The 24,664-nt window shown below is 44.3% G+C and overlaps 1 protein-coding gene and 1 long non-coding RNA gene across 5 annotated transcripts in view; one reads left to right on the top strand and one right to left on the bottom strand.

The window, feature by feature from the left end:
- Positions 1-24,664, top strand: part of BBS9 (Bardet-Biedl syndrome 9) — a 728,255-nt gene that overhangs the window by 599,636 nt on the left and 103,955 nt on the right. The window lies entirely within an intron of this gene.
- On the bottom strand, positions 2,907-8,202 carry LOC125117410 (uncharacterized). The gene is made up of 4 exons (XR_007132621.1): positions 7,059-8,202; positions 6,858-6,954; positions 3,849-3,967; positions 2,907-3,060 (listed from the first exon to the last, which is right to left on the bottom strand). It is a non-coding gene; the product is annotated as an uncharacterized LOC125117410 (long non-coding RNA).

Below are 24,664 nucleotides of genomic sequence, written 5' to 3'. Positions count from 1 at the left end.
TAGAAGTGTGTTGAGTACTTTGCTGATTATCTTCTTTAACCTTCACAGCTTCATGTTAAGGTAGTCGTTTTTAGTCAGGTTTCTCATATGAGAAAGATGGGTAAATTGGCTAAGAAAATGGCCCATTGGTGCAACTGCTTTGGGGAATACTTTGGTTTTATTTTGTTAAATTGAATTTTCACATACCCTTGCCTTGCAACCTCAAATTTCCACTTCTTGGTATATGCCCAAAGGAAATTCCTACATGTGAGCCCCAGGTGGCATATATAACAATGTTCAAAGAATTGTTCTTAGCAGCAAAAACTGTAAATAATCCGAATGTCCATCCCTAAGGAAATGGATGAATAACATGGTGTGATCACACAGTGGCATATTACACAACAGTGAAATGAAGTGACTTACAACCACCCACAACAATACGGATTTCATTCAGCATAATGCTAAATGACAACAGGTCCCAAATGACTTCTTAGAATATTATGCTCTTCTTATAAAGTTCAAAAACAAACAAAATTAAATATAGTATTTAAGCATACATATATATGTGATCAAATTTTTTAAAGCAAAGAAATGATAATCATAAAATTCTGGACACTGGTTACCTCTGTATGGGGAATAGGAGATCGGATAATAGAGACACAGACAAATGTAGGTAAATAAACTTCAAGTTCTTGAGTAGAACAGTGGCTTCATGGGTATTCATGGCATTATAACTGAATGAATAATTGAGTAAATGAATACATGTAATACAAGTTCACCCTCCTTAGACCAATGATGACCGTTTGAACTAAGATAATAAAGAATCAACTCTACATTTGAAGTTTATTAAAAGAAAAAAAATTGACTTTATGGTCTTTCCGTTATACTTATACTGGGATGCCTGAGGATTAAAGCCAAATATTTGATAACTTATTAGTAGAGGTCTAAGCTACTCAATTGGTAGTTTCATTAAGTGTCTACAGCCACCACTACCCATTCACCCACAACAATGCTACACTATTTTAGATTTTGTCATTTAGTGTATAGATTCATGGTCTTCAAACTTTTTCGATCATGCACTTAAGCAGTAGAAAGGTTTTGAACATCCACTCCTCCTCATATCCATAAGTTTATTGATAAATATGTGCATCTACTGTTATTAATATATCTGTGTTTTACTTATATTAAAGTGAAATAAAATATAAATAGAAGTTTGAATAATTAATTTCTTTGCATACTCCGATGGATTATCCTTTGCACCCCATTTTGGGAAGATCTGTAGATGACTAAACAATATTATAAAAATGCTTTACTTTTTGTATTTTAAAGTCTCACCATACATTTCCTTATTTGATGTTCATGATATCCGTAAGAGGCAGGATGGCCAGGCAGTGTTATTCCAGGACACCAGTGGGGAAGGTGAAGCCCAGAGAATTCTTGGTACTCTCACAACATTACCAAGAGAGTAGCAAAGTTTGGTGTAGGAGCAGGATGGCCCAGCCCCTCTCTTGGGCTCTTCCTACTCTATTTGGGTGCTTCTAGCCTAATACCAACAGCTTCATGTGATTCCTAGAGTCAGATCAACCTGACTTCAAATTCCAGCTACAGTGCTGAGTTGCTCTGTGTGCTCAGATGGGTTATGCAATCCCTCAAGTCTCAGTTTTCTCATCTATAAAATGGATACAATTTTATCTGTGCTGCAGGGTTGCTATAAGAAATAAAAACAGGGCCAAATCGATTAAAACCTAATAGGATAAAATTGTCAATAAATGTTAGTTTTCCTTACTCCTGCTTTCCTCTCCCATTATATTGATATTGGTGATTGAACAATTTTGGGAAAGCAGAGGAGGAAGCAGTAATGGTAAACAGCATATAAAATACAGTTTTATGTATTTAATTTTAAATGCAGAAAGTCCTATAAACAGTATTAACCTTGTCTCTACATCTGTCTCATCCTTAGATAGGATTTTTGGCCCCAGGTGGGCAGTGCCAGCACAGTGAAAGCAAAACAAGCCAAAATTACTTAAAAACACTGTGGTCCAACACAGACCTTGTGTCTCTGCCACTGTTTTGGTGTCAAATATGATGCCACATTAATTTATTTCATAAATGTACCCACTTACAGAGCTCTAGCTCTTTAAGCTGTAATATGATATTTTTCTTTCTTATTTCTTTCTGAAGGAGAAGCAAATAGGCTTTTTGTATCTAAACAACTAGACTGGCAGGAGAGGGCCTGCTAACCTGGGCACTGGAGAATCATACAGCTCATATGAGGCCTTATCTGTGAATAAAATTCCTATAAACAGGATATAATAACACATCTTTATAGAGCTGACCTACTGAATGCCTGCATGTGTTTCTAATTTGCGTGGAATTGTTCTCTCAGGAGATTCCATTCTCCCTTAAAAAACACACATGTACAAACACAAAACTTGATTTAAATGAAACAGACACCTTAAGAATCTTAACAAGTAGAGTTGACCTTTGAACATAATTCTACAAAACTGTATTGTGCTCCCCAAGTGTTTCCAGGCGGCCTCGGACAGATCAGTACGTGACAAGCCCCCTCCTGAACTTCCATGGGCACAAGTACGGAAGCGGACAGATTCCATGAGACCCATGGGCAAGGGTGACTTAGCCAAAATCAAGCGGTGCTGTTTTTCCCACTGTGCCAGGCTGTAATCCAGAGCCCTTCTTTCTCCCTGTAAGCAGCGTCATCTGCTTCCCCTTATTTGATAGCAACAAGGCCTTTTAGTCAGCGACCATGGGAGGCTGCCCTTCTGTGCAAATAGAACATATATGTGAGGTAACATACATGCACACACACAGGGATGTAATTAGACACACGTAGCTCTCCACGCATGCATTTGATCTACAAGAATGGGTTCATTGCGATGTCACAGAATTTAGGGAATCAAATAATAGAACAAAATGCATTCAGTTTATTCTGAGAGCAATTTGCCATTTTGCTGAAGACACTTGGCTATCTTCAAAAGGCTTGGGTCATCTTTTGACCTTCATTTCTCATGGTTTTGGCCAAGAGCAGAAGTGCTGCTTATGGGGGCACCACTTGTCCGGAACCTGCAGATCCACAGGGACAGAAACAGATTAGAGGTTGCCAGGGGCTGAGGCAGGAGGGAAAGTAGAGTGACTGCTTCATGGGTACAGGGTTTCTTGGGGGTAAATAAGAACATTCTGGAATTAGGGACTTATCCAGTGGCCTAGAGAATTAAGGGTCCAGCATTATCACTGCTGTGGCATGGGTTTGATCCCCGGTCCAGGAACTTATGCCTGCCCTGGACGGAGGACCAAAAAAGAAAAAAAAAAATTCTGGTGGTGGTTGTACAACACTGTGAGTTTACCAAAAGACCCTGAATTGTACATTTTAAAATGGTTAAAATGGTGATTTTATGTTAAGTAAATTTTACCTCAATTGAAAACTCAAAGAGGGAGCAGGAACTAAGAGTGTTAAGCCATGGAACAAATGTTAGAATCCCCAGTGTTGGGAAACAGAGGGATGACTACACCTGGATATTGCTGAGAGGTGTCCCAGAGCCGGGGACAGGGCCTGGGAAGAGGATGGTTAGATTCAAGCGTTAGGGAGAAGCAGGTGAAGGATCTCAGGGTCAGGACTGGTGAGCCCCGGGGATGGGCATCTAGAAGTCACCCATTCACCCTTCCATGGCCACTGCTCCCTGCCGACCTGTCCTTTCTTGGCTGGCTTTTCTGACTTTGGATTATGTTCTGGCAACTAAAAGCAGAGAGTGCCCCCTAAAATGCATAGGTCTGATGTTTCAAAGCACAACCTCTGCTCTTCTTTGCTTGGGACAGAATCCAGCCTAGAGGGGCCCCCGTGTTATCGCACAAACCTGCATACAGCAGCCCTGGGGTCAGGGAGGCCGACTTTCCTCTTTCTGTGGCCAGAACTCCACCCATGTTGACATGATGTGCATTTCTCCCTGACGAGTGGGCCCAGTGTCATTTGTTTCTGTGTTCAATTCAAGAGGAAACCAGTTTATTTCTAAGGTAAATCAAATTGTGTTTTTTATTTGGGAAATGAGAAAGTTGGGGCTGAGTAGACGCCTATGGACTGTTTTTTGTTTTTGTTTTTTTAAAGCAGCTTTCTTACAAAACATTAATGTTAGGCCTGAATTTGGAAGTGTCATGTAAAAGGGTTTTTTGTTTTGTTTTGTTTTGTTTGTTTTTTTTATTTTGCTCATACGGCAGGACCAAAATGGTTTCCTCTGGCAGAAACTCTTTTGTCTTTGAAAATACCAGTAATGAACGCTATGAGTTTCTGTATTGGAAAATCTGAATCACCCTGGGATCCACATGAGTTCCTTGATGAAAATGTGAAATTAATTTTGTACTAAATAAAACTTGAAAATGGTTTCAATTACAGGGGAGAAAAAAAAAAAACGTGAAATGAAGACAGTAATTCCACTGTATCATATTCTTGTTTCATTATTCTGAATTTTTTTTTAAATCATCATTTCTAGATACTGTTCCATTTCATAAAAACACTGAGATTGTGAATGTTGGAGGTTGCAGTGATACTTAATATACTTTTTAACCTGTCACCTTATAAAGAAAGTCTCTGACTGCTTTGGAGTAGGGGAAATGGCTGGAAGAAGCAAATATTTATGGAGCATCCATTGTATGCCAAGATCTGGGCCAGAAATAGCCACGCTTCTCTCATTTAATACCATGTAATACTCTGATTCAGTACTCATGGCTGTCTGAGATAAGTATGATATTGCTGTTTTAGATAGAAAAATGAAAGCTCAGAGAGACCATATAAGAGATGACAAAATGACACAGTTTGTAACTGGGCAGAATGGGTATTTCTCTCCTACTCTGAAGCCCATTTTTCTTTGCAACCCCATAACCTATTATTGAGGAAATCCAGACAATACCCTGGCCCAGCCCATGGAGGAGGCCTTCTCCAGACCTTCCCCATCTTCTGCCTGGGCTCATTCACCAACACTTTAAATTTGGCCTGAGTTTCCAATCTGAGTCATCATCCTTGTCCCCACAGTGAGCTGAGCTTTCCCGAGAGGGTCCCCATGACACCTCAGAAACTGTGGTCTGGGTATAGAAGTGAACAAAACACAGTTCTACTCTCTGAGAGCTTTATTTGAATGGTGAGCTTCCCAGTATTTGAACCCAGTGTCTTCACCTTAAAATGGCAATAATGGCACTTGATCTTAAGGGCTATTGATTAAAGTAGTATCAAGTGACTAGAATCAAAATACATTAATTCTCTTCCCACTACCACCTCCAGTTTTGGGGAGAAACAGATGAGAAACTTTCTTAGAAACATTAAAAGATAAGATGGAGTTGGAGGGCAGACAGCCGTTGGGGTTTTCTTCCACCAGATACTACCATTATCTTGGTGAATTCCCACAACTGAATACACACATGTGTGCACACCCACTCATCTTTTTAAACTAAAATATGAGTGCAATATAATTTCTAACCATTGGAGTATTTGAAAGACGGCTCTGTGGTGGAATCTCATGATGGCAGGATGAGGTCTGCGTAGAAATGGCTTCACTGCCACGCTCTGAATGTGATGCCACTTGGCGTCATGGTCTCTACTACTCTGTCAAAAAATGCGTCCAGGAGTTCCCTGATGGCTCAGTGGGTTGAGGATCCAGTGTTGTCACTGCTATGGTTCAAGTTGCTTCTATGGTATGGTTTCAATTCCTGGCCTGGGGACTTCTGCATGCTGAAGGTGTGGCAAGAAAAAAAAAATCCAAATCCAAATCCAAAATGGAGCAGGAAACAGAAAAATTTTTCCTCATTCTAACATTTAACTCTGCAAGTAGAAGGAAGGACAAGAGAAAAATAACATCTTAAATTGGATTTCCAGGATGTGTTGGGCACTGTGCTAGGTGCTTTCTTGTGACCTTATTTCAAGTTTGGTAGGAAGAACACAGATTGAATCTTCCCATTTTGCTGGTAAGGAAATCGAGTTTCTGTTGGCTATGGGCTTTGTCTTTTTAGGTGTGTCTGCTTATGAATGTTATTGTAGGTTGAGGAGAGTAAAACATAAAAGAGATCAAAGGAAACTGTACATTTTGAGACTGAAGGCAGATATTGGGGTAAGGCAAAGGAAACCCTTAGAATACTTAAGTGGAATATAATTTGACATTGTGGCTGAGGAACACCTACTGTTTATGAGTAAGCACCACAGCCCAAAGAATGTGTCCCTTAAGCCAGTCCCTGGTTCTGACCACTGCTTGTTGATTGTGTAACATGGTCACTTCCCTGTATAGCAGGCTCATTACTTTGCAACTTGGAAAATGCTGGGGAGCTGTAGCAACGATCCAAGCCCATTTAGGTTTGGCAAATCAACAAGGTTTTCAAGCCCGTTGAAAACAAATCCAAACAAAATGCAAGGGGCTTGACAATGATCAACAGGATTTGGAAATTGAGGAAAGATTGTTAAATAGACTCTTTTCATCACAAGCCCCTGGTATCCTGGATTCCAGTTGTCTTTAGCTGACTTATATTAAAGACAATGATGGAACATCTTTCTGCCACTCTAGACTTACCTGCAAAGTGGTTTTCAAATACGTTCTTCGGAATCCTAGGGTTCCTTAAAGGATCCCCGTGGGGATCCCCTTGGGGAAAGGGGATCATTATTCTGGAGGGGCTCTAGGCTGACTCCCCCTCATGCACCTCTTCCCTCCACTCACCCCGCCATCCCTTCAATCAAAAAGTCTGCTTTTGTTGGTTTTAGATATTGACTTTCCCCATTTGGTCTAGTTTAGAAAAGCCACCTTGCAACTAAGAACAACTTTAAAATCAAGGCTTCGGGAATGGTAGCTATTGGAATCTAATACAAAAAGCTCTCCTCGGAGGATACTTACCTTAAGGTTAATGACTTGGAGAGATTCACCTGGGGGCATATGGGCCAGAATTTAGGGAAATACGTTTCACTTTCCAAAGTCATGTCAGCTTCCAGGACTCAAAAAGAACAAAACCATTGTGAATACGAAACATAGCAGAAAAAGAACAAAGAGTGGCAACACCACCAGTGAGATCAGACTCCCTTCAGCCCACAGACTTACTGATTGGAGTTTTCTGATGAGGCAGACAGACTCGTGGAAGGCTGCCAGGAAATTCTGGACATCAAATTGCTTTTGCTAAGCCAGCCCAGCGGTGTAGTAAAGAGCTAAGGAGTCCCAGGAGAAGGGTGGGAAAGGCTTGGTTTCTGTTTCTCTACCCCTGATGTGGGCCTTTTTCGATTAGGAAGTGGAGTGTGAAGGAAGTTATCAGGGGTGAAATCAACTCAGCAAGAAACCTTTTTAGACCAAAGCCCAAGGAAAACTAATAAAACCAGTTGGGCTGCCTCATGCTCGTCATATGTTGTGCGTGTAGGTCAGCTCGATTTACAGCAAAGACAGACACCCCTAGAACAAAACATTTGGTTCTGTGAAAGGATTTCCAAGCCCCCAAAGGATGGTCTAGTTCCTTCAAGGGGCATCTGCTCCACAAAACTTTAGTACAAGCAAATATCTGACATACTCTTTGGAAATTAAGGATTAAAGTCAAATGTTGACCATTGTATGGATTAGGGATTATATTTGACTGGGAGAAACAAAGATCCCCCCAAAGCACAGCTGTAAGCAAATCGCTGGTTCAATTTTCCTTAGAACAAGAAGTCTGGAGGCAGCTCCGGGATATCAGCATCCAGGTCCTCAGCCTCTTGGCTTCTTCACTGCAGACGGGTGGTGGCTACCATCTTCCCTGGCATCTTCTCCAAGTCCTAGGCAGGATGAAAGGGGAAGACAACGGGTGAATCTGTAGGAAACCGCTGTGTCTAAGCTCTTCCTCCTCCTTCTACTCACATGCCCACATTTTAAGGAACTTTATTCAACATCTTCAGCTTATATAATTTAACTAGAATGTGTCACACGCTATTCTGTCTGCACAGGAGCCTTGGAAATACAAGCCCTTCTAGCTGGGCCTGTTGTTGTCCCCAACAAAACTGGGGCTCATGTCTAAAGAAAGGGAGAGTGTACATCATTCTGACAAGGGGCAGTGTCTGCTGCACTGATCAGAAGTGTCCCTCCTCCTGACTCCTCAGGGCACATCCAGAGCACCTCAGGGCCTGCTCTGCTCCACCTTCTCAAGTACGTCACCCCATGGTATTTGTGTGGGATTGGTTCTAGGAAGCCCACAGATACGGAAATCTGCAGATGCTCAAGTCTCCTATATAAAATGGCACAGTATTTTACATAGAGAACAAACAGACATCCTCTCATCTACTTTATGTCATCTCTAGACTACTTAGAATAGCTAATCAACATAAATGCTATGCAAACAGTTGCCAGCATGCAGAAGATTCAGGTTTTGTTTTTTGGAACTTTCTGGATTTTTTTCCCCCTGAACATTTTCGATCCATGTGGTTGCTTGAAACTGTGGATGTGGAACCCGTGGATTCAGCTGTATTTAGTTCTCTTTCTTTTTCTTTTTATATTGGGTTCTGCTTTTCTTCATGACCATAGGTTCCTCACTGGATTAGCACAGCATACTTAAGCAGCAGGCACATCCCTTCTCTGGCTAACGATGTTTGCAAGTGAGCTGAGTCATGTCTCTGTGTGTGGGGAATGTTGAGTCCAGTCCTTTGCAGATGAGACTGCTGGTGACAGGCTAGGGAGAAGTGATTGGTGACTACAGGGCTTCCTTTCAGGTTTTCTGTCATGAATGAGGCCGAAGGTTCCCCAGTGCCGAGTTTACACAATTTGTTCAAGTGTAAGCCGTTGTTCCACCAACGCAGCTGAGAAATGACGCATCCCTGGCCTAAATTGTGCTAGAAATACTCTTATTTAATGTCTTATGAATTCTCTGGCTTAATCCCTACAGCAGATGTTTTAAACTTCGTATCTCTAACTCCAAGCTCTGACTGTACTTCAGTCCCCTCCTCAACAGAAGATAATTTCAAGTCTTACTTTGCTAAAAAAACAAAACAAGACCAAAAAACCCCATGACGTATTTGGTATGAGTTGTGTCCTTTGTACCTCAAAGATCAATGCATTTTCATTCCTCCTCTTTGTTTCATTTGATTCTGAGGAATCTAGTCTTTTCTTGGCTCCAGTGCTGAACTCTGCCACGGCTCTTTCCTCCATCCCTCTCTCCTCCTCCAGTGCTTTGCTTTACACCTCGCCCATGCATTTTCATTCCCTTCACCTTAACTAGCACCTTCTTATTTGTACAAACAATCGTGGCTGCTCTGGTCTAGACAAAGCCCCCTCTGTCCTGCTCTTCCTGTAGCTTCTCCTTTTCCCCCCTCCCCTTCCAGCATGTTGGCTGCGCCCCTCTCTTGGAGGCCCGGCCCCGGTCTCTTATTGGATGGCCCTCCCCTCTCCATGTTCAGGCGGTTTCCTCTCTCTCTGGGTTCAGGGTCCACTCTCCTTCACACTTACCAGTGGGTAAGTGCTCAGGAAAAAGCAAACAAACAAAAAAGGAAATCTGAAGATTAATAACTTCTCTAGATTAGGAAATTACTGGTGATTTTTTTAAAATCAATCTCTTTATTCTATGTGCTTCCTAATTTTTTTACATCAAGCATAATTTTAATCAGAAAAATAGCTTAAATTTGGACAAATATCTATCTACTTAGAAAAGCAAGTAGATAAAAGCAAGTGAGGAAGAACAGAAGTCAAGAGAAGTGGACTCAAGTGTTATTCTTTCATAATTTACTAAATGTTGCTAAATGGGTTTCCCCTGCCTTAACACCCATAAAATGTCACCCATACTGCCTACCCTCCAACCTTCCCAGGGCTTTTGTGAGGATTAAATAAATTGATAGATGGTAAAAACTGTTCTTCTTAAATTATCTACAGTATGCACCAGTTTGTTCCTTTTCTTTTTCTTTAAAAAATATGTTAACCGAAGTTCCTAATTATTTAGATTTTCTTAGTTTTTACCGAATGTCCTTTGTCTGTTCCAACATACCTTCCAGGACACCACATTACATTTAATCGTGGTGTCTCCTTGGCTCCTCTTGGTTATGAGAGCTCTTCATACTTGCCTTGTTTTTGGTGACCTTGACAGTTTTGGAGAATATTGGCCAAATATTTCATAAAATGTCCCACTAGCAAAATTCATCTGATATTTTTCTTATAACAAGACAGGGGTCATGGGCTATTGGGAGGAAGGCCATAGAGGTATTCTCTGTGCCGTTCCTGTCACCTCGTATCAGGTGTATAAGCCGTCAACGTGATTTATGACTGTTGATTCTGACCTTGATCACCCGGCTCGATTATTTGTTTCTTTCTTATTCTTGTTCCATTTTATACCTGGTTCTATTGCACACAACTAGGTCATGGTTCATGCCACATCCAATCCATATGCAAGCACAACCAGACGAGGCCACAGGTCATAGGCTTGGTGGGTGCAGCCACCTCAAGTGCCAGAGAGTTTCTAATACTTACTCTCAACTTGCCTGTTTATCTCCTCCCAGACCAGTAAAAGTCTGCAGACTGCCCTGGGTCCCTGACCACATTTTGAGTAGCATTGCACTAACACATACAGCCCAGGAGGCTTCAGTAAATAACCTGAAATCAAACTGAGTATGATTTAGATTTGAGTTGCAATCTTGAAATCCTCACAGTGAGAATGGGAGGGAGCTTGGTGAGAATTCTTTCCATTCCGTTATCCTGCAGATGTGGAACGTGAGTCTCAGGAGTTTGGCTCCACATGGGAAGATGGTAGCAGCCAACACTAAGCCTGGGCTCGGGTCCCTAACCAAGGCTTTTCCCACCATCTGACTCTGACTGGCGTCATTTCAGGTCCCACCACGAGGAAGAGCAGGGAAGGAAACAGAGGTGAAGAGGGTAAGGGGCTTAGCTCTACAGCAAAGCTAAATTTTTCTCTGACTTTCTGACCTCCTGCTCCCCTGTTAAAACTTAAATGAGCAGCTGAGAAAACCAAAACACTTGAGAAGAAATAGAGGTGCTTGCTTGGGTATAATTGGTATTCTGATCATTGGAGGCAATGTTTGCTTTCAAGATAAATAAGTTAGTCTCCTCTTGGCACTGTCCCATCTGTCCTGTCTCAGTGCAGGTCAGAGAGAAAGAAATTCAGGGCCAAGGATGGAAAACAAATTAGTAAGTGGTAGAGTCTCCCTCCTCACCTGCCCTGTTCACTTCTACTTCCCTTAAAAAAAAAAAAAAAAGATGGAACGGAGATGTGGGTGAAGGGCTAGAGAAACAAGAGATCAGGGACATTAGGAGAGGTTTGCTCATTTGACTCCTTTTGCTGTGGAAATGTATTTAGGATTAAATTAGACATGACATTTAGTAGACTCCCAGTGGAAAAATATTTTCTTATACCTGAAGGGGCTCTGGGAAAAAGGAACAGCCTGGCGACCAGGCTTGCCCAGCCAGGGTATGGTGGGAAGATTAGATTCCACAGGGTACAGTGTAATATACCCCACTCAGGATCTGCAGAGTAATGGGTGATGGGATTCTGGGGCCTCTTAGCCATTCCTCAGTTGTTTTTGTTGCATTCCGAAGGTTACAAGTTTAGAAGGGAAAAAGGGTATAAGAAATGGATGTGATCTGACTGAGCATTGCCCCTGCCTCACAGCTTTCTACCACCACCTGCGTGATGAAGTCACCCATCCTCTTCTTGGCACACAGGGCACCCTGCGAGCTAGGCCCACCTGCCTCTGTGTCCTCTCCCGACTCCACAGGTCCTCCTTGCCTCTCCATCCAGCCTTTTGCACAAGCTCTTTCTTCATCTTGGAAAGTACTGCCCCCATCAGCTGTTGAAATCACATTCATTCTTGAAGTTCCAGCTCAATTATTACCTTCTATGAGAAGCCTAACCCAATGCCCCAGGCTCAGTAAAAGGTCCTAGCCCCAGCCCCTGCTGTCTACTGAATTCGTCCACTGTCCAGCACTTATAATGTTGTTTTCAATATTCATTATATGCAAAGCATCTGCAAAGTGCTACCAGGCTCACTGTCAAGGGCTTTGTATAATTTTCTTGTTTAATCCCACCAAGATCTATCAAGAAGGAACCACAATTACCCTCCTTCTGCAGATAAGTCAAGCCTCTGAGAGACTAGGTGACTTTCTCTGAGTGATACAATCTGTATAAGAGGATTTAAACCCAGGGCTTTCTGCTCTCGAGCCCTCTCCCTTTCCTTGGCTAAACTGCCCGACTCACCACATTCAGCCCTGTGCTGATTATCCAGGTATCTCACTCATCTCCTGCCCCCACCTCAGCTGTGGCCCTCCTGGGAGCAGAACCCCCAGGAGCTGGCTCTTTGGCATCCCCTGGGCCCTGGCCCACTGAAAGGGCCAGGACTACTGTTGGCTATGTAAACTTACTGCTTGCTTGAGCTCTCTCCCCAAATCTTATCACCGTAAAACCTTTGACTCAAAAGGCTGTAGCTGATGCAACTTGTGTAAGAAATAGCCCAGCAGTCAGGAAAATCCACAGTTGAGTCTTAGTGGCTGGTATGAGATTTCCTTGATACTCAGGGCTTTTGTGCTTAAAAACAGAAGGCTTTTGCGTGCTAGTGCGCCTGTTTTCTTAAAGACCAAAGTAACCAACCTTAGCCCTGTCCAAGTCAGACCCTCTGCAAGACTTGAGACTTTTCACATCCCTCACTCCCCACTGTCCTGGGCAGCAGTGTGTTTTGAGTCTAAATCATGACCCAGCAGCTGACAGCTTCTGCACTGAGGGTAGGAGGGGCATGTAGGAAGGTGGGGGTATATTTGGAAGTCACTGGTTGTCCTTTTTTGCTCTCTCTTGCCGAGGGGCAAGCCCCAACTTCCAAACTTTTGAAGTAGCTCAAAGAATGGAAAGACACATCTAAAAAAGAAATTCAAACCAATTCACTCACACACGAAAAGACTTCTGTGTGTATGTGCTTATCTCATCAGCTTTTATTGTCTCTGTAGAGAGTTCCTTGGCTTGTTCTTGAGAGGGAGCAGAAGTGCAGTCTTCTCAGCAAAGATTCACAGCATCCTCAGGGCCAGTAGAGCCTTCGCCACCAGGCTCGAGAGTGCTTTCCTTACATCAGAAATGTATGCCTCGTCTATTTTTTTTTTTTTTGTCTTTTTAGGGCCACACCTGCAGCATATGGAAGTTCCCAGGCTAGGGGTTGCATCAGAGCTGCAGCTGCCAGTCTACGCCACAGCCAAAGCAATGTGGGATCCAAGCCGCATCTATGACGTACACCACAGCTCATGGCAATGCCAGATCCTTAACCCACTGAGCGAGGCCGGGGATCAAACCTGCATCTTCATGGATACTAGTTGGGTTCATAACCCGCTGAGCCACAATGGGAACTCCCTGTCTATTCTTATGCATCTCTTTCCCCTCATGATGTTACCAAGGTTTCCCCATCCCAAAAGCCCACTGGGATTTTTAAATGCATTTGCATGACCTTCATAATTTAATTTGGAGGACTTGCCTCTTGACAATGCTGATTCTTGCCACATAGCAACATCATGTCTCTCTTTGCTTATTTACGTTTCTTAATCAGATTTTAGGTTTATCTCCATGTAAGACTTGTGCATTTCTTTAACTGTCCTCAAGGCTTTGTATTGTTGCAGCGGTACCTGGGATTTAATACTGAATTTAGGCAGACACATTCCAATTGCTTTTAAAAAGGGGGGTGTCTTGAAATTAGGCAAATGGATTTGATTCCTGTTATAGCCTTTCAGACTGTATCATCTCATGGGTGATACAGTCTGCTTATGGGCTGCAGGGGCCTGGTACCTTGTAGGGTTTCAAGATCGTGAGAGTGATGGGTAGGGAGAGAGGCCCTTAAGCATCAACGTGAAGGTAGGTCTATATCAGTACTTTTCCAGACTCAGGGACCTCAACAATCATTTGCTGTTGCTCACCCCTCTGCAGGTTAGCTGTGGCTCGTTCATCTTGGGGCTTGGCTGGCATCTCTTCTTTGGGCCGTGGCTGCTGAGGTTGTGTGAACTTGCTCTGCTGCCTCTTCATTTCTGCGCAATGTGGTACAAGCAATCAGATGGACGTTAGGGTCTCTTAAATTCTGGACACAGAACTGATTTGCTGTGATGTCTGGGCACACACACTGGCCAAGGCCAGTCATATTGCCGAACGCAAAGTGTGCTGGCTTAGCCAAGCTGGGGCTATGTTTCTGAGACTGCCCTTCCCTGCATGGCCCCGGAGGAGGGCTGGCCACAAGAGAAACTTGCAGAAGATTTGGGAGGGGAACGTGAAGCCACGGTCGTCTCTATGACAGTCACAGGTCACTGTAGAGGCCCTGCTGGCTCACCTCGTGAGTGTGGAGCAGGAGGCAGCCCACAGCTCCCTTAGCTCCCACCAGGTCACCTTCAGCTTCTCTGAATCAGGGGCCAGGTTTGTGGGCAGCTCCCTGGAGAGAAAAATGTACCAACTTTTCTCCGGGTCTGCACATTGTTAGGCTCTTGGAGGCAAAGACATCCATGTGAAAACTAGCTCATCTTGTGGGCTCCCATTGGCCACTGATCTTCCCCATCTTTTTATCTTTTTTTTTTTGTCTTTTTGTATTTTAAGGGCTGCTCCCATGGCACATGGAGGTTCCCAGGCTAGGGGTCCAACTGGAACTGTAGCCGCCAGCTTATGCCAGAGCCATAGCAATGCGGGGATCTGACTGCATCTGTGACCTACACCATAGCACACGGCAACGCCGGATCCTTAACCTACTGAGTGAGGCCAGGGATCAAACCCATGTCCACATGGATGCTAGTCAGGTTCACTAACTGCTGAGCCACGACAGGAAATCCCTTCCCCCCTTTGTAAATAGCTTTCCTTCTCAAGTGCTGGTCCTCGCACTTGATGCAAGCATATCACCCTTCCAGGACCTCCTTCACCCACTCCCAAGACCAGGTAGAGTCTAATCTTAAAATAAACCAGTATTTGCTTCATGATTCTGCTTCTCTGATTGAACCCTTCCTGACGCCGATAAGGAAGTGCACTTTACCCGTGACGTGACCGGGCAAACGAGAGTGAAGAATTAGGGCCAGTCATTCATTCTTCCATGGCCGCTATACAGTCCTCACAAAGACAACGTGTATGCAAATCCTTTCTAAATATTTTTTGTAAGGGTTAAGACAAATAGGGCTTCAGTTAACTTCTAGGACATAGAACTTTAATTATCAGTATCCCCCAGATTGTTCAACTCCGCATTTAACTCTGCTGCACGATACATTTTAAATGATCTAAGAGACTCCCAGACAATGACCCTTCAAGAACAGGTACTGATACTTCATTATAAAAGGATTTTTAAAAGTCGTCTCTCTTTTCAATCAAAGCTGAAGGTCAATCATGTTAACAAATGCTCCTCCAACAAAATTTTATATTATAATTAAATTTCTATGGTCTAAATCCTTACTTGCTTACTTGCAGGAATATTTGAAAGGGTAATATGGTAGAATAATTAAACAACCCTGGTCTCTTTAGAGTTTTTTAAAACAGGATTTGATCTTTAGTATAAATAAGTTCTTCTTTAATTTGCCTGCCACCGTCCTGGATTCCCTGTTTCTTACTGGTCCAAGCCGTGGGCTTAAGTAACACTTTAAATGTGAATTTCCTAAGAAGTCTTTTGTGCCTTTATTTTTTCTTAAAACAATTTTGGCTTGCCTGGCTTCGGACACTGGCTTTGGGGCTTTGGGGGAGATAAGACACTTCAGTGTTTTCCTGACAGCTGAACTAAAGAAAACCTCTCACACACACGTCATCTTATTTGCTTCATGTCATTTCGATCGCTCCTTCTGACAGTTCTGATCTAATTTTTCTTTCAAAAAAGGGTATCAGTTTCAAGGTTTAGAGTTCTTAGGATTTAGAATCTTTGATTAAAAAAGTGAAATTTAATCTTGAATCAAGGGTAGAGAAATGTGAGCAAGGTTAGCAGGCTTCCCTTCGATAGAAGACTCTTGTGATCAGTATTTATTATGGTAATGCTTTGTTATTATAAACCTCCTATGAATAACATTTTGGGGAACCCCCACACAACAAGGCATACATTATAGCACCCGGGTTGGTAGGGGAGTGACAGCAACAGACTGAGAAGCACAGTTATCTCATGCTTGTGTGTGCCTATGAAGTGTGTTATTACTTTTGTTTTTTACAACTTGCAGAATATTTTCATTGGAGGTGAAGCATCAGACACATTTTAATTCAAAGGAAGAGAAACAAAACGAAGGTTGTGTCTGCCGTGTGTTCTGAATGGTACCCTGGTGGCCCCAGTCCTCTAGTTGGGGGACTAATTTATAACCGTGCGTCTCCTGGGCGCCAGAACATTCTGCTTTATTGTCTGTGTCATGGTCTTCTGATATCCATAGCACAAAAGGAGTCATTATTTGGAAATAGTGATCAGTCAGTCTGAGCAGGAGGGTCTGCTGGTGTGCCTACAGGAGGTATTGTTTTAGGTTGATGTAGTTAAAAAAAAAAATCAGTAAAGCTTGGTGTATGTTTTCTTGGTGTCCCAGAAAGCAGGTAACCATGCAGCTGGCATTTATTTTGTTGCTAGAGGTTTTCAGCCTATATGGACAGGGCCCTTGGGTAAAAATAAGGCAATTCTGGGGAAAGAAGTGAATTAGTTACCAGTAAGTACTTTGCCAAGTGCTTTACTTAAGGTCTCTCCTTTAATCCTGCAGCAGCCTACGAAGTGGATATTACTGTCCGTTTTGGCAGAGGTGAGGAAACTCAGGTTCAGAGAATTCGGATGGGTTGCCCACATTGCTAGACCATGGTGAAGCACATATTCTGCTTGATTCTGTACCTTAAACAGGCCTCCATTACAGCAGCGTTTCCCATGGTGCCCTTAGCACGGGAATACCGCGGGTGATGCACAAGAGAGACACAGGGAGGGATGGGCCACGGCCAAATGCATTTGGGGAATGTTAGACTAGAGACTTTTTTTTTTTTTTTTTTTGGCTGCGCCTGAGGCATATGGAAGTTCCTGGACTAAGGACTGAACTTGAGCCACAGCAGTGACAATGCAGAATCCCCAACTGCTAGGCCACCAGGAAAACTCTACGATCAAAGATTTTAAAAACTGCAGGACCTCTCAGAGCTTTATAATATTCCTCTATGCACAATATGTGACCTGCAAATGCCTTTTTTTTTTTTTTAAGAATCTCACAGCACCATCTGCCTCTCAAATGTTTTTCCAGGGAACACGTGGTGGCCTCAGCGTTCTGAGGAGCACCCATATCTCTATTGCTGCTGGCCTGATGTTTTCCCACATCTGCCTGAAACTCCCTCAGCAGATGTGCTCAAATAGAATCCAGAAAGAGGATTTTTTTTTTTGCTCCCTGGGTATGGTTGTCTGCCTGTTTTGCTCTGAGAAGAGAGCTATCCAGCAAGCCTGAATCTGTATCCACAGCAGGCGATCGTGTGACCCTCTACCTTTGCTTTTCATGTTTCCACCTGTCTTGATTTTCACCTTGAGTGTGAGCGCTCTACCTGGCCCCTAAGGCATGCACAGCAGGCCTCGCTGTCAGCCTCCTGTACTCTGCATGCTTCACTCCCAGTCTTCTATCCCAAGCTGGCGTAGGAGGCAGGCACACACGTGGATAATGATGCTATAATATGATGTCAGGTGATGTTGGGAAGATGCCCAGAGTATAATGGGAGCACAGAGGAGCAGGTGACTGTTTTGGAGAAGGGAGGAGGGGTGGTGGGAGGAGCAGGATGCTTGAACCTTAAAGATGGAGTAGGATTTAGTCAACTGTATACAAGGAAAAGGGCAGTTCGCGTAGAGGGAACCATGCTAGCAATGGTCTAGAACATGAGGCAGAATGATCAGTGTAAGGAAATAGAAGCAGTTCCAACAGTGGCTGGACCGTAAACTGGAGGATAGGCAGGGAGTAGGTCAGAGCTGAGACTGCTGCGAGGGATGGGGGTCAGGCCATCCATGGAAGGCTTTGTCTACTATTTAAGAAATAAGAGCCATCCTAGAATCGATGGGGAGACATTGTGAGGTTTGAAAGAAGCAAGTGATGGGGTCAGATTTAGGTCTTAAGTTCCTTCTGTGGATGAGGCACAAACCCAGAGGTGAAGAGACTGGTAATGAAGCCTTAAGAATAGGTGTCACCTGCACTATGGCAGCGTGAATGGGGACGGAGGGAAGAAACAGAAGTGCGTCGTATTTAGGAGGCCAAATCACAATCGGGGGTTGGTTGGAATTACGGAGTAGAGAAGAGGGAGAGCAATACTTAGCTGGAGCGTGGATTGGGAATGAGGGCCAGGCCCATTCATTTTGATCGCTTACATCAAAGGGTGTGAGACAGTTCCACATGCAGAAACCCCAGTTCCAAATGCAGAAGCCCCATTGCTAATGCTCTCATATTTTCCTGGTTCATTTGTTTCCTACTGAGGCTTGGAGAAAATTGCTAGTGCAACCTGGGAGAGCCTCAGGTCTTGGCTTCCCGTCAACTAAAGGCCTGAATTTGCATGCTAAATAGTCAACAGCTCAACTCAGAATGCAGAAAAGCCACAGGGTATGAGGTGGGACCTGGTCCCATTTGCTACATGTCCCATGTCCTGGCTATGCCACCTGTGACTAGCTCTGCAAATGTTATTGTCCTCCTCTGCAGAATTGGAGATGGCCTCTGCTCTGGGGTGCAGGCATGAAGGTGATTTGCCTGCAGCATTTCTCTCTCTGTGTTGGCAGAGATCGACGGGTTGGCAGGATGCAACCCTTCTGGCTGGTCAGGCAGGAGGCCCCTTCCTTTCTTACCTGAAGGTCTGTGCATGGTCAGTGAGATTAGTCTCCTCGAATAGAGAAGGGCCATCCTTCTGCCTTGGGAACGTGGGAAAGTGTGCTTCTCTACCAGTCCTTCCAATGGTCCCTCAAGGTCCAAGAAGAAACTTGGAGGGTGCTTGTAAGGTTTAGATGCTATCACCGATATAAAACACTTTGTAAACCTAGGTCTTTCTTCCATGTGGTTGTTATTATCCTGGACATGGATTCTGTTCTGTTCAGCCATAAAACTCTCTGGAGAGAATACCCTGGTAGTTTTTCCTGTCTGTTCCTTTGCTTCATACTGATGTCCACAGTTGCTGTGGCTGCTGTGGTTTGCTGTGTCACCTGATGATAGTGAATCCCAGCAGGCCTCCTACTTATTCATTCTGTATCAGTGGAAGGAAGCACCTGGCCACTGGGGAAGCCCCCTATATACCCCAGGGGCTCTGAGGATCAAGTCCCAAGGCCCATGAGCATCTTCAGTGGCCCCCTAACCCATCTGGGACACAGAGGCCTTCTATTAGTTACTTTTATTGTACGATAAACTTTCCCCCAAATTTAGCAGCTTAAAATAACATGTTTCTCTTGTTACAGTTTCTGCAAAGCAGGTGTGGCTTGGCTTGGTGTCTCTGCATCAGATCTTTCACAAGTTTGCCGTCATGGTGTTGGCTGGGGCTGTGTTCTCATCTGAAGGTGAGGGAGGACCTGCTCCCTAGCTCACTCATGTGATTGTTGGCAGAATTCAGTTCCTCGAGGCCCATTGGACGGAGAGCCTCGGGTCTTGGCTTCCTGTCAGCTAAAGACCTTTTTAAATTCCTTGCCACGTGGGCCTCTCCCTAGGGCGGCTCATGACATGACACCTGAATTCCATCAGAGCAAGAGGGCATGCAGGACAGAAGCCAACTCCCTTTGTAATGAGCAAGACTCTCACCTTGACCTAATTCTAACTAGGCTCCTGTATGCCCTTAAGGCCCCAATCTTGGGCTTTGCCCTTGGCCCACTTATTCCCAATTTTAGCAAGAATCCTAATGAGTCCCTTTAACCAGCATCCCCTACTCTTGGTATATGACCAGATTCCTCATCCCCAACCCTCTGTATCCTTATCACCCTGAACTACCTTCAGCAAGAGGCCTGCTGGGTCTGGTTAGCCAGATCTCCCTTATCCTTGTGTTTCCTTGGACATTTTTTCATTGCCTGACCCCCACTCTGCTCCTTGGCCATACAGCCACACTTGTCCTTCTCAAATTCAGAATCAAGCCCTGTTCTAAAACAGAGGTCTCTCTTCCCTTATTGAAGTAGTTCCTAAATAAAATTGGTCTTTGCGGAGTTCCCGTCGTGGCGCAGTGGTTAACGAATCTGACTTGGAACCATGAGGTTGCGGGTTCGGTCCCTGCCCTTGCTCAGTGGGTTAACGATCCGGCGTTGCCGTGAGCTGTGGTGTAGGTTGCAGACGCGGCTCGGATCCTGCGTTGCTGTGGCTCTGGCGTAGGCCGGAGGCTACAGCTCTGATTCGACCCCTAGCCTGGGAACCTCCATATGCCGCGGGAGTGGCCCTAGAAATGGCAAAAAGACAAAAAAAAAAAAAAAAAAAAATTAGTCTTTGCCTCTCTAACTTTATCTGGAGCTGACTTTTTTTGACAGTAACCTCATTGAGGAAATAGCATCCCATCATTTTTGCCATATTCTATTATTTAGAAGCTGGTCACTAGGTCCAGTCCACAATCATGGAGCTGGGACTGCACAAGGCCATAATGCCAGGAGGCAGGGATCACAAGGACCCTCTCAGAGGCTGCAGAACAGGTCCTATCAGTGGTGGTCAAAGGACTCCTCTCAGAGGCTGTCTCACAGTCTCCGAACTATTGTTGTACCTCCAGCGGTGCCTTTCCACCGGGCCCCAGTTGGGTTGATGGTCTAGGCTTTGATTTCAGCGACATACCCAGGGTTCTCCTGGCACCTTTAGCTTCTGCCACCCAGGCTACTCTCCTCTGTGGACCAGAGCTCCCAGCTCCCGCTCATCTGGGAAGGGGATCAAAGGGAAGCCAAACTCAGTGCAGCAACCCCCAGAGTCATATTTGGATTCCCTGAGCTTTGAAGACAATTACTTCACAATCAATCTAGACTTGCTTGATAACTAAACCTCTTTGTCCCCCAAATGGAAATCAAGAACAGGCTGCAGAAGATGCTCTTTCACTGCATGATGGTTCTATCATCCAGAATTTACATCCAGGAGAGCTTGCAGTCTGACATCCTGAGGCCTATGATCTTGGTAAAATTCCTAAATGAATCTTTAGTGCCTTGAGAACCTGGAGTGACCTGTTGTTTCCACAACATGTAAGCAATCCTCTCTGGTGACGTTGGACATTTTGGGCTTTTGCTAAATTGTGGCAAAGAAATATGAAAGAGCTTTTAGGATGCCTCCTAAACCTGGAGTGAGCACAATTGCACTTTTGTTTACCTTAATGTAATAGGATCATTATCTGGGTTCCCCATTTGGATGAAGCTTTGAAAGCATGTTAACCTGTTGACTTTGTTAATAGTAATTTAGGAAAATCTCTCGGGCTCCAAACGCAGCTTTTTAAAGCCAAGGGTAAAGTGGTCTTTCCTTGTTTTCTATGTTGACTTTCATTAAAGATTTGCGTAAACATAACTGAACGATGATTCTGTGGCTTTTTGGTGCCAGCTAATTATGTAAACAGGCTTTTGCAGGCGGTGGGTGATTTTGATCTGCAGAGTCTGTAGAACATGAAGGCTTTGGGTGTTGGTTAACCTTGACTGAACAAAGGGGGGACTTACCTTTATATCTCACAGTCTGTTAACAGAGACTGCAGTGCTCAGTGTGAGGGAGTCAGTGGCTTTCCATCCCCAATGGGATGGAGGGTCTCCTTCCCCAGAACCACCATAACTGCTCAAAAGAGGTTTGTGCCTCTTCTCCTTGATCAGTGCCTGCCTCCATTTACCCAGTTAAAACAGCTGAGGCCATGACCCGCCTGCTGCTTTCCTGGTTTCCCTCAGCCGACCCACTCTCTTTGCCTTTGGAAGGCATGATGGATTGGTTTGAAACAAAACCATCTCATTCCCAAACTGAAAGGTTCCTTTTTACAACTGGGAACAACTTGAAACCACTGGAGAAAATCATGTGCCAATTATGTATAAACTCCTTTACCACAAGGTATAAAGGAAGCCATAATTCGGGGGGCTTATGTTTGATTGAATTCATCTGTTTCCATTTTGTAAATAGGAGAGAGAATCTGTAGTGGGGGACAGTTGACATAATGCAGCGTCTATTCCCGGACGAAAGAAGGGGTGGCCCCTTTGCTTCATTCCCTCAGAGCCAGGCTTCCTAGGTGTAAAGAATCACAAGAAACTTCTACGCTGGAAGGGAAGTCAGCCTTGCTCGAGGCAGCACCAGACTCTCCCGAAACCTTAGACGCAGAAGAGAAGGGACCGTGTTTTGTCAATTACCCAGCCAAGAACAACAACCTTCAACTGGGAAATACCCCCGGCCCCTGTCCGGGATGAGATTTACACTGATGGGTCTGTGTTTGCCAGCAGCTGACAAGTCAGACTTCACCCTTAACATCCCTGAGTGTGTTGGTACTAATTAGGTGAAAAATGAGATGCATTGTTAAAACTGGCTTTCCATTCCTGCTTGGCAGCTTGACATCATGGGACACTGAAACCTTAAATTGCCTTGCAGAAGCATGCCTGGGGATAACTGCATTGTGTGGGTAGGGAGGACCCAGAAAGGGAAAGAATAAAGATCCCTTCACCATCACTGTCCTCTGCCATCAGTGAAAGACTGGCTTGTTAACGGGTCTAGTAGATTAATTGATGTCTTTCTCCAAATGTGTGCAGCTGGTACCCCCTGATGCTTGGGTGCACTGGCTTGGAAATCAGACAAACCTGGGTGTAATCCCAGATTTTCCGCTTGACTAATGACATGACTTTTGGCCCCTCCCTGGGCCTCAGTCTCCTTTTCTGTAAAATGGGAGATTTCATTGGGCTGTTAGGGTTTTTGTGTTTTAGGGCCACAGTCATGGCATATGGAGGTTCCCAGGACAGGGGTCAAATCAGAACTGTAACCGCTGGCCTGTACCACAACCACAACAATGCAGGATCCGAGCCGGATATGTAACCTATACCACAGCTCACGGCAATGCCGGATCCTTAACCCACTGCGCAAGACCAGGGATTGAACCTGTGTCCCCATGAATGCTAGTCAGATTCATTTCCACTGAGCTACGATGGGAACTCCAGGGCTGTTATGATTCAATAATATTTGAGAATCACATAACATCATAAGAGTGAATAGCTGGCTCTTCCTATTCCATTCTGGGCCTCTCATTTCCTGAGAAGGCTGGCTCCTGTATCCTCTATTTTAAACTCCCCATAATGGACCAAGAGGATTCCTTGCCATATAGGGAAGAATGGCTACATTCAGAGGCTGCAAGTAAGCCTTTTCTAGATCTTTTTGTATTCTCCCAAGGCCACTTTGGACCATATGCCTCTATTTTGGCAATTGTAATAAGTGGCCCAATGGATCACTTCTCACCCTAAATTGTTTTCTCCTGTTAACTTTTAAAGTATAAAAATAGTTTTCCTCAAATGAAAATGCATGGCTATGGGATTATCACTGTTGTTTTTTTAGGTCAACTCTTGTCATCCAGGGGTCGGGGTTTCAGGCTTACTCTTCATGCATTATATGGACCGTAGTTCTTCCTTTTCTGTCTCATCTCTATATGTTCTTCATTCAATTCTGCAAATATTTCATGACAGCTAAGTGACTTACACAGATATTTGATCTTCTTGACTGCTTTCTTTTTATTCCTGTTGTACTGAGAAGGGGAGGAGGTACAGCGTTATTAAGCCCCTTGTCCGAGATTATCCAACATGTAAGTGGTGGGGGTAGGCTTCGAACCCAGGCAGACTGACCTCAGAACCTGAGCGTTAAGGGACTGTGCCTTCACCCACCAGGTGTTCCTTCACCCTATTAGAAGAGGTTGCATGAATGAGGGCTGAACTCATGAAGCACAAATCAGATGAATCCAAAGACTCACTTATGAACAGTGGGGGCAGAACAGGAAATAGAAAGCAGGGTTCAGACACAACTGGGGAAATCGAGCCAATGTTTAGTGCTCCAGGCTGGCTCCCTCCTTGTTCTCATAGTCAGTGCTCTACTCAGAAGGAATTAACCCCCAATTTCTCTAAGATAAATTTTACTTTATTTAAATGGGGTGGGGTTGAGGGAACACAGCATAGCTTCCCAGGGCAAGTCACTCTTGACATCCTAGAATAAATTAGGTTACACTGCCTGCCTCTAGGCCGTGGAACTTGTATTCAGTCGTTATCTAGGTTTGTTCTTAAGTGGCTGCTCCTCCTGCTTCTCTGGAGTGTGAGAATTGTGTTTTTGTTCATGATTTATGCCACAACCACACATCTGACATATTTTTCCTGTTATTTGTTTTGGGCACCAGAATCTCTCAGGCTGCCCCTAGGCCTGAGACATAATGGCTCTGTTTTGCTTTTAGGATTTCCACCCCCGTCCCCCTCACTATCTTGGGCTTCAGACCTACGTGGGCTTGCTTGGTGGTTTGAGTGCAAGTTTTCCCACGAGGCGACAGCTTGGACATTCTGGGCAGCCCTTTTGCCTCCACCCACTTTGTGAGCAGAGGTAGCCCTGGCTTGTAGGACAGACGCACACTTTTAGGAGGGTCAATGCGATTGGTGTGTCCAGGGTAACTTGTCTTTGTGGGATGGGGAATGAAGGGGTCTCAGAGGCAGAGCAGCTCAGTGATTTGTTCCATCCCAGACCAGGATGGTCTTATCAGGGGTTGACCCTGTGCTGCTGAGGCAGAGACCGCGGAGCTGTGACAATGTTTGCTTTTGAAAGGTTGGAGGCAGCAGTCTGGCTCCCTTCAAGGTGACTGACCTCATCTTACCCTGATG

Source organism: Phacochoerus africanus, chromosome 16, assembly GCF_016906955.1.
Source record: "Phacochoerus africanus isolate WHEZ1 chromosome 16, ROS_Pafr_v1, whole genome shotgun sequence".
Lineage (NCBI taxonomy): Eukaryota > Metazoa > Chordata > Mammalia > Artiodactyla > Suidae > Phacochoerus > Phacochoerus africanus.
Note: the sequence above shows the minus strand (reverse complement) of the source record. Positions and strands in the feature narration are given on the sequence as shown.